Here is a 15,233-nt window from a genome sequence, read left to right as displayed (position 1 = left end):
GGGCCTGGACGGTGGCGGCGGCCGATGCGCCGGCGGCTGATGCGCCGGCTGCTATGTTGGAAGCAGCGACAGGGGCCTGGACGGGGGCAGCGGCCGATGCGCCGGCGGCTGATGCGCCGACAATGGGCATCTCATTCTTCTCCATCGCCGGCGGTTTTCTTCGGAGTTTTTTCTTCGGTTGTGGAGAAGATAATGGGACAGGAGAGGCGGTTGCAGTGAGAAAGTGCGTCGAGGGAGAGAAAAAGGGCTCTATAAAGACGAAGGTGGCGTGTACCGCAACACGCGTCCGCTATGCACGGCTGCAGCGTGCACCGCGACACGAGTCTAACCCTGGGACGTTTGGTGTACTCAGTTATAACCTCGGGCCTTATACAGAAATTTTATCTGTACTCAGTTTTCCCCTCGAGTACTTAGACTGGCAAGTGCAATATACTCAGTTTTACCCTCAAGTAGCTAGTCAACAGAGAGTCAACAAATGAGATTAACATATCTAATTGAGTCATTTCATGCGCAAAAAAATTCAAAAAAATAAAAACATAGTGGCACCTACTCATGGAGTCTTCCTACGCAACCTGCCACCAAGAAAACCTTAACAAACATATATAAATCAAGTTTTACCACAAATTGCCACTTCTCAGAATCACTAGTGTAGCTATGAAGATGCATGGTTTTCCACTCAAACCCCTTTGCAAAACATCTTCCCCAAAAACATAGTTTGTCTAAATGATGCCATAATTGTCACACTCATGTATATTTGAATTGCAAATAATTTGATGTAGCCCAATATGAATTATATTGTACAAAACATGCATTTTTCATTTTGTAATTCTTTTTGTTTGAATCCCTTAGTCTATTTACTATTTATGTGCCCTTGGATTGTTAGTACTACTCAGTTTTGCCCTCAAGTTCTGTCACAAATGCTCTTAGAAGCCCAAACTTATCCTGATTGGTTGAGCCGTTGTCACACGGATCGACTCCACGAACCGTTGATCAACTGATCTAACGGGCAGTATACCCCTCCCTGTCTCTTCGTGGCCACCCCTCTCTCTCTCTCTTCGTGGCCACCCCTCTCTCTCTGTCGGTGGATGCATTATTGTCACCCCTCTAACAATTATCAACCATCTTTCGCTTTCCTTTTTCTTTTAGGGGATATAGTTTTGGCATATAGTTTCGGTAATTTGAAACGGCCCAAAAGTGGTATAATTTCGATATAAACATGAGGCATACATATTTGCGGATTTCGGTGAATGCATTATTGTCACCCCTCTAACAATTATCAACTATCTTTTGCTTTCCTTTTCTTTTAGGGGATATAGTTTTGGCATATAGTTTCGGTAATTTGAAACGGCCCAAAAGTGGTATAATTTCGGTATAAACATGAGGCATACATATTTGCGGATTTCAGTGAATGCATTATTGTCACCCCTCTAACAATTATCAACTATCTTTCGCTTTCCTTTTTCTTTTAGGGGATATAGTTTTGGCATATAGTTTCGGTAATTTGAAACGGCCCAAAAGTTGTATAATTTCGGTATAAACATGAGGCATACATATTTGCGGATTTCGGTGAATGCATTATTGTCACCCCTCTAACAATTATCAACTATCTTTCGCTTTCCTTTTTCTTTTAGGGGATATAGTTTTGGCATATAGTTTTAGTAATTTGAAACGACCCAAAAGTGGTATAATTTTTGTATAAACATTAGGCATACATATTTGCGGATTTCGGTGAATAGATTATTGGGAGCCCTAATTTTAGTAATTTCGGTGAATGCACACACTAACTATGAAAACAACTACAAGTACATGTAACTGAATAATGAATTTGTAATAAGGTATCCCTTGTAACAACTTCTAGCGCCTGGTGAGCAATGATAAGAATCCGATCGCAATTATACAACAGAAAAAACAACCAGCCATCAGATTAGCTTGCTTCTTCAACTCGATCAGCTGCCTTAACTGCTTGTTCATTTTCTTCAGTTCTCCCTTCACTTCCTCCAGTCCTACATTGGGAGCATTAGGCATAATCGGAACGGCTCCTCTCTCCGCCGCATTCTCTACAAGCAAGTCCCCCCCTCCCAAATTGCGCTCCCCAATAGCGCCAATTGATTCCTGCAATTGAAGCCTCCGAACGTACACATCGATCCACTCGAAATGCCTGCATTTCTTCAGGATCTGAAAACAACAACGGGAACCCTAAATCCCAAATTCGAGGGAATAGCAAGAAAATCGAGAGAAAACAGAGAAATTGGAGCGAGATCTAACCTTATCCCCCTCTCTATATGGCAAGCTCTCGCATGCAAGGAACTCACGTCCACGGTTGCCGTTCTCGTCCGTCTTACAGATCGACCGCTTCAGAGGCTCCTGGCGTGGGCAGTCAGGGCATCTTGTCAAAGGCACGGGTCCATACTGCGGCCATGAAGGACGGGAGGTCGAAGAGAAACTAGACATCACCCGCCTGCCGGAGAAGGGCTGCCGCTGGCGGAGAAGCAGAACAAGGGGGCGCGGGGAAAGAAAGGGGAAGCAATGGCACGGGCACGGGCGCGGGGCTGGCTCTGGCTCCCATTTTGCAACGGTCACCTGGGTAAGCTGTGGGTCCGGCGCACTAACGTGGACAAGTTGTGGGTCCCACGATGATCTGGATAAGTGAAGACGTGTCCACTGCGGGGCACCAACAGCGGCCCCACTTGCCAGCACCAACCAACGTCAACTAAACGAGATTCCTTCCGTCCGAGCTCCTTCTGCGGGTTTCAGACAAGGTCTTGGGGAAAACTGAGGAAAAACTAAGGGGCTGGGGAAAACTGAGCACAACTAAGGAGCCAGGGGCACGAAAATAGAAATCCCAATTATTAATGAAAGTTAATTAATTGGGGTTGGGAACCCCCGTTGCCAGCTCTTTTTGCAAAATTATTGGATAAGCGGATGAAGGCACTAGTCCATTGGTGAAAGTTCTGCTCAACAAGATTGAAAGATAAAACACCACATACTTCCTCATGAGCTATAAAACATTGACACAAAAAAGAGATAATAGCTTTTGAATTGTTTAAAGGTAGCACATGAAGTATTTACTTGGAATGGCAGAGAAATACCACATAGTAGGTAGTTATGGTGGACACAAATGGCATAGGTTTTGGCTCAAGGTTTTGGATGCACGAGAAGCATTCCCTCTCAGTACAAGGCTTTGGCTAGCAAGGTTGTTTGAAGCAAACACAAGTATGAACCGGTACAGCAAAACTCACATAAGAACATATTGCAAGCATTATAATACTCTACACTGTCTTCCTTGTTGCTCAAACACTTTTACCAGAAAATATCTAGACCTTAGAGAGACCAATCATGCAAACCAATTTTAACAAGCTCTACGGTAGTTCTCCACTAATAGGTTCAAACTACATGGTGCATGAGCTTAAACATGATCTACTTGAGAGCTCAAAACAATTTCCAAGTATCAAATTATTCAAGAAAATATGAAGCATTTTCTGTTTCCAACCAAATAGCAATAAATGCAGCAGCTTTTAACTTTTGCCATGAACATGAAAAACGAAGAACACAAGTGTTCAAATGAAAAAGCGGAGCGTGTCTCTCTCCCACACAAGGATTGCTAGGATCCGAATTTATTCAAACACAAACAAAAATAAAAACACACAGACGCTCCAAGTAAAGCACATAAGATGTGACCGAATAAAAATATAGTTTCATTAGAGGTGACCTGATAAGTTGTTGATAAAGAAGGGGATGCCTTGGGCATCCCCAAGCTTAGATGCTTGAGTCTTCTTGAAATATGCAGGGATGAACCACGGGGGCATCCCCAAGCTTAGACTTTTCACTCCTCTTGATCATATATCATCCTCCTCTCTTGACCCTTGAAAACTTCCTTCACACCAAACATCTCATAAACTTCATTAGAGGGGTTAGTACTCAAAAAACTTTAATCCACTTTAGTCCTGTAGTGACACATTGCAAGAACTCAATAAAACATTAGCTACAGCTCTCCACGTCTAGAAAGCCTTACTTAAAGTCCACAAGAGACAATGCAAAAAAACAGAGACAGAATCTGTCAAAACAGAACAGCCAGTAAAGACGAATTTTTAAGAGGTACTTCCGTTACTCAAATCAGAAAACTCAAAACTAATGAAAGTTGCGTACATATCTGAGGAACACGCATGAAAATTGGCAGATTTTTCTGAGTTTCCTACAGAGAGACCTACTCAAATTCGTGACAGATAGAAATCTGTTTCTGCGCAGAAATCCAAATCTAGTATCAACCTTTTTATTAGACACTTTACTTGGCACAAAATTGCAATAAAATAAAGATAAAGAGAGGTTTCTACAGTAGTAACAACTTCCAAGACACAACAAAACTGTAGCAAAATAAAAACATGGGTTATATCCCAAGAAGTGCTTTCTTTATAGCCATTAAGATGGGCTCAGCAATTTTAATGATGCTCACATAAGGATGAGAGTTGAAGCAAAGAGAGCATCAAAAAGCAAGTTCAAAACACATTTAAGTCTAACCCACTTCCTATGCATAGGAATCTTGTACACAAATAAATTCTTGAAGAACAAAGTGACAAGCATAAGAAGATAAAACAAGAGTAACTTCAAAATTTTCAGCATACAGAGAGGTGTTTTAGTACCATGAAAATTTCTACAGCCATATTTTCCTCTCTCATAATAATTTTCAGTAGCATCATGATCAAACTCAACCATATAACTATCACCTACAGCATGCTTTTCATGATCCACAAACATATAATTTTTATCAAGCTCAAAAATAGTGGGATTAAAACTTTCAAACCCACTTTTATCAATAATATAACAAGATGATTGATCATTCTCAAGAGATATGGGACTCCTAGATAAAGTCAAGACTTCTCCAATCCCATTTTCACTAGTACTACAATTAATATTATCAAGTAACATAGGACCATCATCTAGAGATTTATCATAAACATTTGCCAAGCAAAACTCTTTAGTACCATGCATTTCGACATCAGGCACAAACAAAGCATTATCATAAGATTTATCAAAGTAGCATGGATTATCATAGATAACAGTAGCATAATTATTCTCACAAGTTTTACTCATAGGGAATATTTCAAGAGAATCCACAGGAACATAACATTCATCCTCCTTTGGTAAGCATGGAGGACAATCAAATAGTGTAAGAGATAAAGAGTTACTCTCATTAGAAGGTTGGCATGGGTAGCTAATCCATTCTTCCTCCTTTTGTTCATCACTCTCCTCTTCTTTTTCATCCAATGAGCTTTCAGGTTCATCAATTTCCTCCTCTTTTTCATCCAATGAGCTTTCAGGTTCATCAATTTCTTCTTCCACTGGTTCCTGCAAATTGTGAGTGCATTCTTGTGCATTAATGAGTCTCTCTTTATAATCAATGATATAAGGATTATCGCTCTAACTTTCTATGCAAAAATTAAGGATAGAAGAGACATAATCTTTAAGGTCCTTACAAACAACACAAGTTTCATATTTTTTAGCCATGAAGGATTCTATCTCAGAGGCTCCCATAAATAAGACAAATTGTTCTACCTCTTCGAACCCAAGATGAATATAGCTATTCCAATTATAGTTCTTAATTAAAACTTCCTCACTAAAGCCACATTGAAATTTTAGATGTTTAGTATCCTGTTGAGAGCAACAGTTTATATCATGGCGTTTAAGCAAGAGTTTAGCAATTGTATTCAATTTTTCTATCACATCACTCATGACTTTACCCGTTCTTGATTCTCTATAATTATTATATATTTCAATAAGCTCCAAATAGGTTGTGGGTTCTCCCATAACAACAGTTTTTAATTTTTCGAATTTTCAAATTTTTATGGATTTTTGGATATATAATAAAACAAGACAAAAAGAAACTAGACAAAAGTAAACTAAGCAAAATAATACTAGACGGAAATAAACTAAGCACAAATAAACTAAACAAAAGTAAACTAAGCAAAACAAAATAAAATAAAATAAAGACAGACAGAGAGGTAGAGTGTACTCCCCAGGTGAACTTATGAGTAGAGCTATGCCTCCCCGGCAACGGCGCCAGAAAATAGTCTTGATAGCCCACAAGTATAGGGGATCGCAACAGTTTTCGAGGGAAGTAAAACCCAAATTTATTGACTCGACACAAGGGGAGGTAAAGAATACTTATAAGCCTTAACAACTAAATTGTCAATTCAGCTGCACCTGGAAAAGCACTAGTAACAGGGGTGATGTGAAAGCAGCAGTAATATGAGAGCAATAGTAACAGTAACACAATAGCAGTAACAGTAACACAGAGGCAATGGCACCAGAAAATAGTTGATACTACTTCCAATGACATATAGAACGAGTATATGATGATGAAATATGGACCGGGGTTCCCAGCTATCTACACTAGAGGTAACTCTCCAATAACAAGTGTTGGGTGAACAAATTACAGTTGGGCAATTGATAGGATTGAAATAGCATTAAGACAGAACATCAAGATTATTAATCATGTAGGCATGTTTTCCATATATAGTTATACGTGCTCGCAATGAGAAACTTGCATAACATCTTTTGTCCTACCAGCCGGTGGCAGCCGGGCCTCAAGGGAATCTACTGGCAATTAAGGTACTCCTTTTAATAGAGCACCGGAGCAAAGCATTAACACTTGGTGAAAACATGTGATCGTACCTACGCCTTCCCCTCCAGTTATCCCAGTTGCTGTCACTCTGGGGCCTCGGGTTCCGGACATAGACATGTGCAAACAACTTGTAGATACAATATCTAAGCAATAAGTATAGAGCTTAAATCTAAGATCATGCCACTCGTGCACTAGTGACAAGCATTAAACACAACAAGATAGCAGCAACAAGAAGAGGTTGAAGATGAACCTGAAAAGCATGCTAAAAATAAAAAGTATACTAAAGAAGATTTTATTGCTAAGAAACATGGTAATGAAAGGGAACCTTGGGTACAAAAGCAAATGCCTTTTCCTGCTAAGAAACTAAAATCAAAGGAAGAAGAACATTATAATAAATTTTGCGATTGGATGAAACCTTTATTCTTGCAAATCCCTTTGACTGATGCTATTAAATTGCCTCCTTACTCAAAGTATATGAAATATATTGTCTCTAACAAAAGGAAAATTCCTAATGAGGAGATTTCCACTATGCTTGCTAATTACTCTTTCAATGGCAAAGTTCCAAAGAAGTTGGGTGACCTAGGTATACCCACTATTCCTTGTTCTATCAAGAATAATTATGTTAGAACTGCTCTATGTGATTTGGGATCAGGTGTTAGTGTTATGCCTTTTTCTCTTTACAAGAGACTTTATTTAGATAAGTTGATACCGACTGATATATCTTTGCAAATGGCTGATAAATCTACTGCTATTCCTGTTGGTATATGTGAGGATGTTCCTGTTCAAGTTACTAATAACTGCTTGATATTAACTGATTTTGTTGTGTTGGAAATGCCTGAAGATGATAATATGTCTATTATTCTTGGGAGACCTTTTCTTAACACCGCAGGGGCTGTTATTGATTGCAAAAAGGAAAAGTTACTTTCAATGTTGATGACAAGGAGCATACCGTTTATTTCCCCCAGAGGATTGATAAAGTATGTGGAGTTAATACCATTTCTAATGTGAGAACTATCAAAGTTGGAACTATTGATTGTCCTATATATGAGCCTAAAGAAGGATATCAAAATATTATGATTGGATCCATATCAATTCAATACAAGGTAACATGATTGATTTGAGGTTTATTTCGTCTCATGCTATGTAAAATTTATTTGGTGGCAAGACTTGATCAACCTTGTTAACAAATACATTTTATATGCATAGAGGAACTAAACAACATCTCTTTCTTTCTCCACTTGTTTTACTCGCTGTAGCAATACCTTTGTATCTTTATTTTATTGCAATGTTGTGCCAAGTAAAGTCTCTAATAGAAGGTTGATACTAGATTTGGATTTCTGCGCAGAAACAGATTTCTATCTGTCACAAATTTGAGTAGGTATCTCTGTAGGTAACTCAGAAACATCTGCCAATTTACGTGAGTGATCCTCAGATATGTACGCTATTTTCATTAGTTTTGAGTTTTCTTATTTGAGCAACAGAAGTACCTCTTAAAAATTCATCTTTACTGGCTGTTCTGTTTTGGCAGATTCTGTCTCTGTTTTTTGCATTGTCTCTTGTAGACTTTAAGTAAGGTTTTCTAGATGTGGAGAGCTGTAGCTAATGTTTTATTGAGTTCTTTCAATGTGTCACTACAGGACTAAAGTGGATTAAAGTTTTTGAGTACTAACCCCTCTAATGAAGTTTATGAGAAGTTTGGTGTGGCAGAAGTTTTCAAAGGTCAAGAGAGAAGGGTGATATAATGTGATCAAGAAGAGCCAAAAGCCTAAGCTTGGGGGGAGGTATACCGGCATCACTCATTCTTTGCATATTATAGTTGCTGGATATTTGTACATACTTGTTTAGCTTCTTAAAGTGGTTTTCTAATAAGAGGGAGATGATATTTGGGGAAGTGCTGCCTGAAAACAGATTCTGGACTGGTACCATAAACATTCTGAAAAACAGCCAGAATGTTATTTTGCGAAGCCAATTTTTGTGCATGTTCCCCAGGTTGTTATCTATCTTTCATTAGTTGAACACTTTTCGAGATGAGCAGCGGAAGAATTTCTTAAAAATCGATTACTGTACTGCTGTCAAGTTTGACGAATTCCTGCTGCTTTGTGTTTATGTGACTCTTCTAGTTTTCATTTTCTAGTTTTTGCTTTGTTTCTTTCCTAAAACACAAAAATACCAAAAATATTTCTGTTGTTTCTCTTCACCATTTGTTTATTTTGGTTTCTTGCTCTTACTTTGCTTTATTTGCTATTGTTGGTTTGCCATAAGAAAATCCAAAAAGATTTTGCTTTGTTTGCTTGTTTCCTTTTGTTCTTGTTTCCAATTCGAAAACACCAAAAATATTTGCTGTTCTTCTTTGGTTGTGTAAAGTTTATTATGGAGTTCAATGGTCTTCGGTGTCTGGAGCGTGGTTTTCATTCTATGTTATTCAAGCTACACAAGTGAAAGGCAATAATGACGATCTACGACAATTCGACTATGGTGAGAGGCTGGTATGAACTCTATTTGTTTTCATTTTTGTACATATACTCATCCATGTGAGCATGCTTAGTTGGTTCATGTGAGGTATATGTCATTTAAGAAAGTCTAGTAGTTCATGATCTTTCATGTTTAGCTCCAGTTTATTAATATGAGTAGCATGTCATAGATATTTGCTTGCATTGTCTTATTCATAAATAGGTATGACATTGTGGTATCCTCCTCTGAATAATTCACTCGAATCGACTTGGCACATGCTCATGCATGCATATGACTGAAAAAAAGTCAATTAAGCCTCGATGATTTACTTTTCCTCAGAGTTCTTGTATCACTTTTATGCCTCCGTTAATTTATTTTGCCGCAAGCATGATTATGACAGTTACTGCTCTCTTGATTGTCGCTCCCTAGTCTATTGCTAGCCTTCACTTGTACTGAGCGGGAACGCTGCTCGTGCTTCCAAACCCCTGAAAACCAAGTTATTCCAAAGAGTCCACCATAAATACCTATGCATGGCATTTCAAACCATTCCAAGTAAATTCTCATGCGCTACCTTTAAACCTTCAAAATGCTTCTCAATTTGTGTCGATGTTTTATAGCTCATGAGGAAGTATGTGGTGTTTATCTTTCAACCTTGTCATTTACTTTTGACAGACTTTCATAATGGACTAGTGGCACATCCGCTTATCCAATAATTTTGCAAAAAGAGCTGGCAACGGGGTTCCCAGCCCCAATTAATTAACTTTCATTAATAATTCTCTTCACATGTTTTGCCCAGATTCATCAGTAAGCAACTTAATTTTGCAAATAGACACCCCTCCATGGTATGAGAATGTTGGAAGGCACCCGAGGATTCGGTTAGCCATGGCTTGTGTAAGCAAAGGTTGGGGGGAGTGTCACCCATTAATAAAACTAAAGTACGTGTGTAAACAAAAGAGAAGAGGGATGATTTACCTTGCTGGTAAAGATAACGTCCTTCATGGGAGCCGCTCTTGAAAGTCTGGTTGACGAGGTATTTGGAGTACCCATTACCATTCGTTGACAGCAACAAACACCTCTCAAAATAATTTTACTCCTGATTTAAAAAAAATGAAAAGCTCTAGCGCATGTTAATCCCTGCTTCCCTCTGCGAAGGGTCAATCTTTTACTTTTATGATTGAGTCACCATCCTTTATTTGAGCACTTTCTTGAGAGCACAACGGTCATTCTTAGTATAATATGCTTGTCTCAAAATATGATTGATTGTGGTATAACTTTGATGCTTTTATCTTTGATAATCTCTATTTCTAATCTTTCTATGAACTTCAGAGGTGCCTGAGCATTTATGTTTTGCTATTCAAATACGGGCAAGCGAGATACCACTTTATCATATCCTTTTATGAACATTGCAATCCTGCTGATAGACATGATTCATGATGCTTATTATTAATTTGTTGGTACCTTTCCATGATTGACATAGCTATTGGATGATCTTATTTGCATGTATCTTATTATGAATTGCCTAAGCACTTTTCCATGTCATGAGAATATTTACATCATATGAGCAAATGTGTTCGTGAAAGTTCTTTTATCGCACTCAGTTGTTAACTGAATTGCTTGAGGACAAGCAATAAGCTAAGCTTGGGGGGAGTTGATACGTCCAAAACGTATCTACTTTCCCGAACACTTTTGCTATTGTTTTGCCTCTAATTTGTGTATTTTGGATACAACTAACACGGACTAACGCTGTTTTCAGCAGAATTGCTCTGGTGTCTCGTTTTTGTGCAGAAATTCAACTTTCAGGAAAATCCCCGGAATTTATGTCGAAGGTCTTATTTTTCCAGAAGATTTACGGAGCTAGAAGGGCGAGCCTGGTGGAGGCCCGAGGCCCCCACACACTAGGCCGGCGCGGCCCACGAGGGGGGCGCGCCGCCCTACTGTGTGGCCCCCTCGGCTGGCCTCCGACGCCCTCCTCTGGACTACTTAAGGGTTTCGATCTAAAAACGCGAGACGAGAAGTCGAAGTCGCCAGAAACCTTCCAGTACGCCGCCACCGTCGCGAAACTCCGTCTCGGGACCAGAAACTCCATTCTGGCACTCCGCCGGGACGGGGAATTGGAGGAGATCATCGCCATCATCACCACCGATGCCTCTCCATCGACCAGCCATGTTTCCCCCATCCATGTGTGAGTAATTCCCCTGCTGTAGGCTGAAGGGGATGGTAGGGATTGGATGAGATTGGTCATGTAATAGCATAAGATTGTTAGGGCATAGTGCCTAGTGTCCGTAATTGGTACTTTGATGATATTGTTGCAACTTGTTATGCTTAATGCTTGTCACTAGGGCCCGAGTGCCATGATCTCAGATCTGAACATGTTATTGTTTCATCATGATATGCATTGTTTTATGATCTTACCTGCAAGTTGTATACACATGTCGCTGTCCGGAATCCGAGGCCCCGAAGTGACAGAAATCGGGACAACCAGAGGGGAAGGCAGTGATGTGAGGATCACATGTGTTCACGGAGTGTTAATGCTTTGCTCCGGTACTTTATTAAAAGGAGTACCTTAATATCCAGTAGATTCCCTAGAGGCCCGGCTGCCACCGGCTGGTAGGACAAAAGATGTTGTGCAAGTTTCTCATTGCGAGCACGCATTTAATTATATACGGAACACATGCCTATGGATTGCTTAGTACTTGGACACCGTTTTATTATTATCTGCAAATGCCCTGTTTTGATTGTTACATGAGTTTCTCTCATCCATGCAACGCCCGTCATCCATCCCTGTGCCTACAGTATTTTAATCCTGCTGTTTACTATAATCACTACTGGTGTCTTTGTTACTCTGCTGCTGTTATTTCACTATCATATCGCTATAAACTATTACTACTGATAAACTCTTGCGAGCAAGTCTGTTTCCAGGTGCAGCTGAATTGACAACTCCGCTGTTAAGGCTTTCAAGTATTCTTTGGCTCCCCTTGTGTCGAATCAATAAATTGGGTTTTACTTCCCGCGAAGACTGTTGCGATCCCCTATACTTGTGGGTCATCAATGGGTGCGTGTCCGGTAGCGATGTCATTCAGAACAGATTGACCGCCAGGATCCTTTCCAAAGATTACTTTTATGTCCTTGACCATATCAAGTAAAGCATCACTAGTACGGAGGTCAGGCTTATCCCGGTGATCTGTCTCTCCTCCGAAATGCTTGCCTTTCTTTCTCACGGCGTGCCTCTTTGGAAGAAATCGCCGATGCCCTAGGTACACAACTTTCTTACATTTATCCAAATATGCACCTTCGGTCTCATCTAAACAGTGCGTGTGCATGCATTGTATCCATTATTTGCCTATCCTGAAAGGTTACTAAGAGCAGGCCAAGCATTGATGGTCACGAAAAGCAACGCTCGTTGGGCAAATGGATCATGTTCGTGCTCATCCCACGCATGTACACCTGGTTTGGCCCACAACAGTAAGAGTTTTTCAAACAATGGCCTTAGGTACACATCAATGTCGTTGCCGGGTTGCTTTGGGCCTTGGATGAGCATTGGCATCATAATGAACTTCTGCTTCATGCACAACCAAGGAGGAAGGTTATAGATACATAGAGTTATAGGCCAGGTGCTATGACTGCAGCTCTGCTCCCCAAAAGGATTCATGCCATCTGTACTTAGACCAAACATTAAGTTCATCGCGTCGCCTGCAAAGTCCCGGAACTCTATCAATTTTTCTCTATGCCATCACAACAACCTGGCATGCTCTTTGTTTCTGATCAGACGTTTCAACCGTGATATTGTAGGAGCATACCATATAACCTTGGCAGGAACCCTCTTATTGGGGGGCTCGCCCTCAACGTCACCAGGGTGATCTCTTCTGATCTTATACCGCAGTGAGTGCATACCGGGCATTTTTCCAAATTCTCGTACTCCTTACTGCGGTAGAGGATGCAGTCATTAATGCATGCATGTATCTTCTACACCTCTAATCCTAGAGGACAGAGAACCTTCTTTGCTTCGTACGTACTGTCAGGCAATTCGTTATCCTTTTGAAGCTTCTTCTTCATTATTTTCAGTAACTTCTCAAATGCCTTGTCACATATACCAACCTCTCCATTCCATTGCAGCAACTCCAGTGTGGTGCCGAGCTTTGTGTTGCCATCTTCGCAATTTGGGTAAAACTTTTTTTTGTGATCCTCTAAGATGCCCTATAACTTGTGCTTCTTGTTTGCACTTTCTGCTTCTCTGTTTGCATCAGCGATGGCCCGACGAAGATCATCATCAGCGGGCTCATCTGATGCCTCTTCATCTTCAGCTTCCCCTGCCTCTTCATCTTCATCATGCCCCGTTGTAGTATCACCATATTTAGGGTACATATCATCATCCTCTTCTTATTCTTCTTCATTGTCTTTCATCATAACCCCTCTTTCTCCATGCTTGCTGATACGTCCAAAACGTATCTACTTTCCCGAACACTTTTGCTATTGTTTTGCCTCTAATTTGTGTGTTTTGGATACAACTAACACGGACTAACGCTGTTTTCAGCAGAACTGTTCTGGTGTCTCGTTTTTGTGCAGAAATCCAACTTTCAGGAAAATCCTCGGAATTTATGCAGAAGGTCTTATTTTCCCAGAATATTGGCGGAGCCAGAAGGGCAAGCCAGGTGGGGGCCCGAGGGCCCCACACACTAGGCCGGCGCGGCCCAGGAGGGGCCCGCGCGGCCCTAGTGTGTGGCGGCCTCGGTCGGCCCCCGACGCCCTCCTTCGGACTACTTATTGCCTTCGACCTAAAAACGCACGGGAGGAAGTCGAAGTCGCCAGAAACCCTCCAGAACGCCGCCACATCGCGAAACTCCGTTTCGGGAGCCAGAAGTCTCCGTTCTGGCACTCCGCCGGGATGGGGAATTGGAGGATATCATCGTCGCCATCACCACCGACGCCTCTCCATCAACCAGCAATGTTTCCCCCATCCATGTGTGAGTAATTCCCCCGCTGTAGGCTGAAGGGGATGGTAGGGATTGGATGAGATTGGTCATGTAATAGCATTAGATTGTTAGGGCATAGTGCCTAGTGTCCGTAATTGGTACTTTGATGATATTGTTGCAACTTGTTATGCTTAATGCTTGTCACTGGGGCCCGAGTGCCATGATCTCAGATCTGAACATGTTATTGTTTCATCGTGATATTTATTGTTTTTGATCTTACCTGCAAGTTGTATACACATGTCGCTGTCCGGAACCAATGGCCCCAAAGTGACAGAAATCGGGACAACCGGAGGGGATGGTAGTGACGTGAGGATCACATGTGTTCACGGAGTGTTAATGCTTTGCTCCGGTACTCTATTAAAAGGAGTACCTTAATATCCAGTAGATTCCCTTGAGGCCCGGCTGCCACCGGCTGGTAGGACAAAAGATGTTGTGCAAGTTTCTCATTGCGAGCACGTACGACTATAATTGGAACACATGCCTATTGATTGCTTTGTACTTCGACACCGTTTTATTATTATCTGCAAATGCCCTGCTATGATTGTTACATGAGTTTCTCTCATCCATGCAATGCCCGTTATCCGTCCCCGTGCCTACAGTATTTTAATCCTGCTGTTTACTATAATCACTACTGCTTTCTCTGCTACTCTGCTGCTACTATTTCACTATCAAGCTATCGCTATAAAACTGTTACTACTGATAAACTCTTGCGAGCAAGTCTGTTTCCAGGTGCAGCTGAATTGACAACTCCGCTGTTAAGGCTTTCAAGTATTCTTTGTCTCCCCTTGTGTCGAATCAATAAATTGGATTTTACTACCCGCGAAGACTGCTGCGATCCCCTATACTTGTGGGTCATCAAGACTGTTTTCTGGCGCCGTTGCCGGGGAGCATAGCTTTATTTGGAAGTTCACTTGGATTGATATTGTTCGCTGCAAATTCTCCATCATGGGTAAAACTCGCGATCCTAAAGTCGCCATATTACCATCCACTACAAGAAAAGGTACAACTCTGAGTACCTCTGCTACACTTGATTCACCATCTGTGATAAGTCAACTTGTTTCACCGCCGCAAGCTTCACTTGCTAGTACTTCTGCTGAATCTGAAAACTCTCATAATATTGATAATGTTTCTGCTGTGCTTGATGATAGTGGTTCATTGGGATCCTTTCTAGATGCTACAATTGCTAGGTCTAG

Source organism: Lolium perenne, chromosome 5, assembly GCF_019359855.2.
Source record: "Lolium perenne isolate Kyuss_39 chromosome 5, Kyuss_2.0, whole genome shotgun sequence".
NCBI classification, from domain to species: Eukaryota; Viridiplantae; Streptophyta; class Magnoliopsida; order Poales; family Poaceae; genus Lolium; species Lolium perenne.
The sequence above is the reverse complement of the archived record's forward strand: the minus strand, read 5'-3'. Positions refer to the sequence as shown.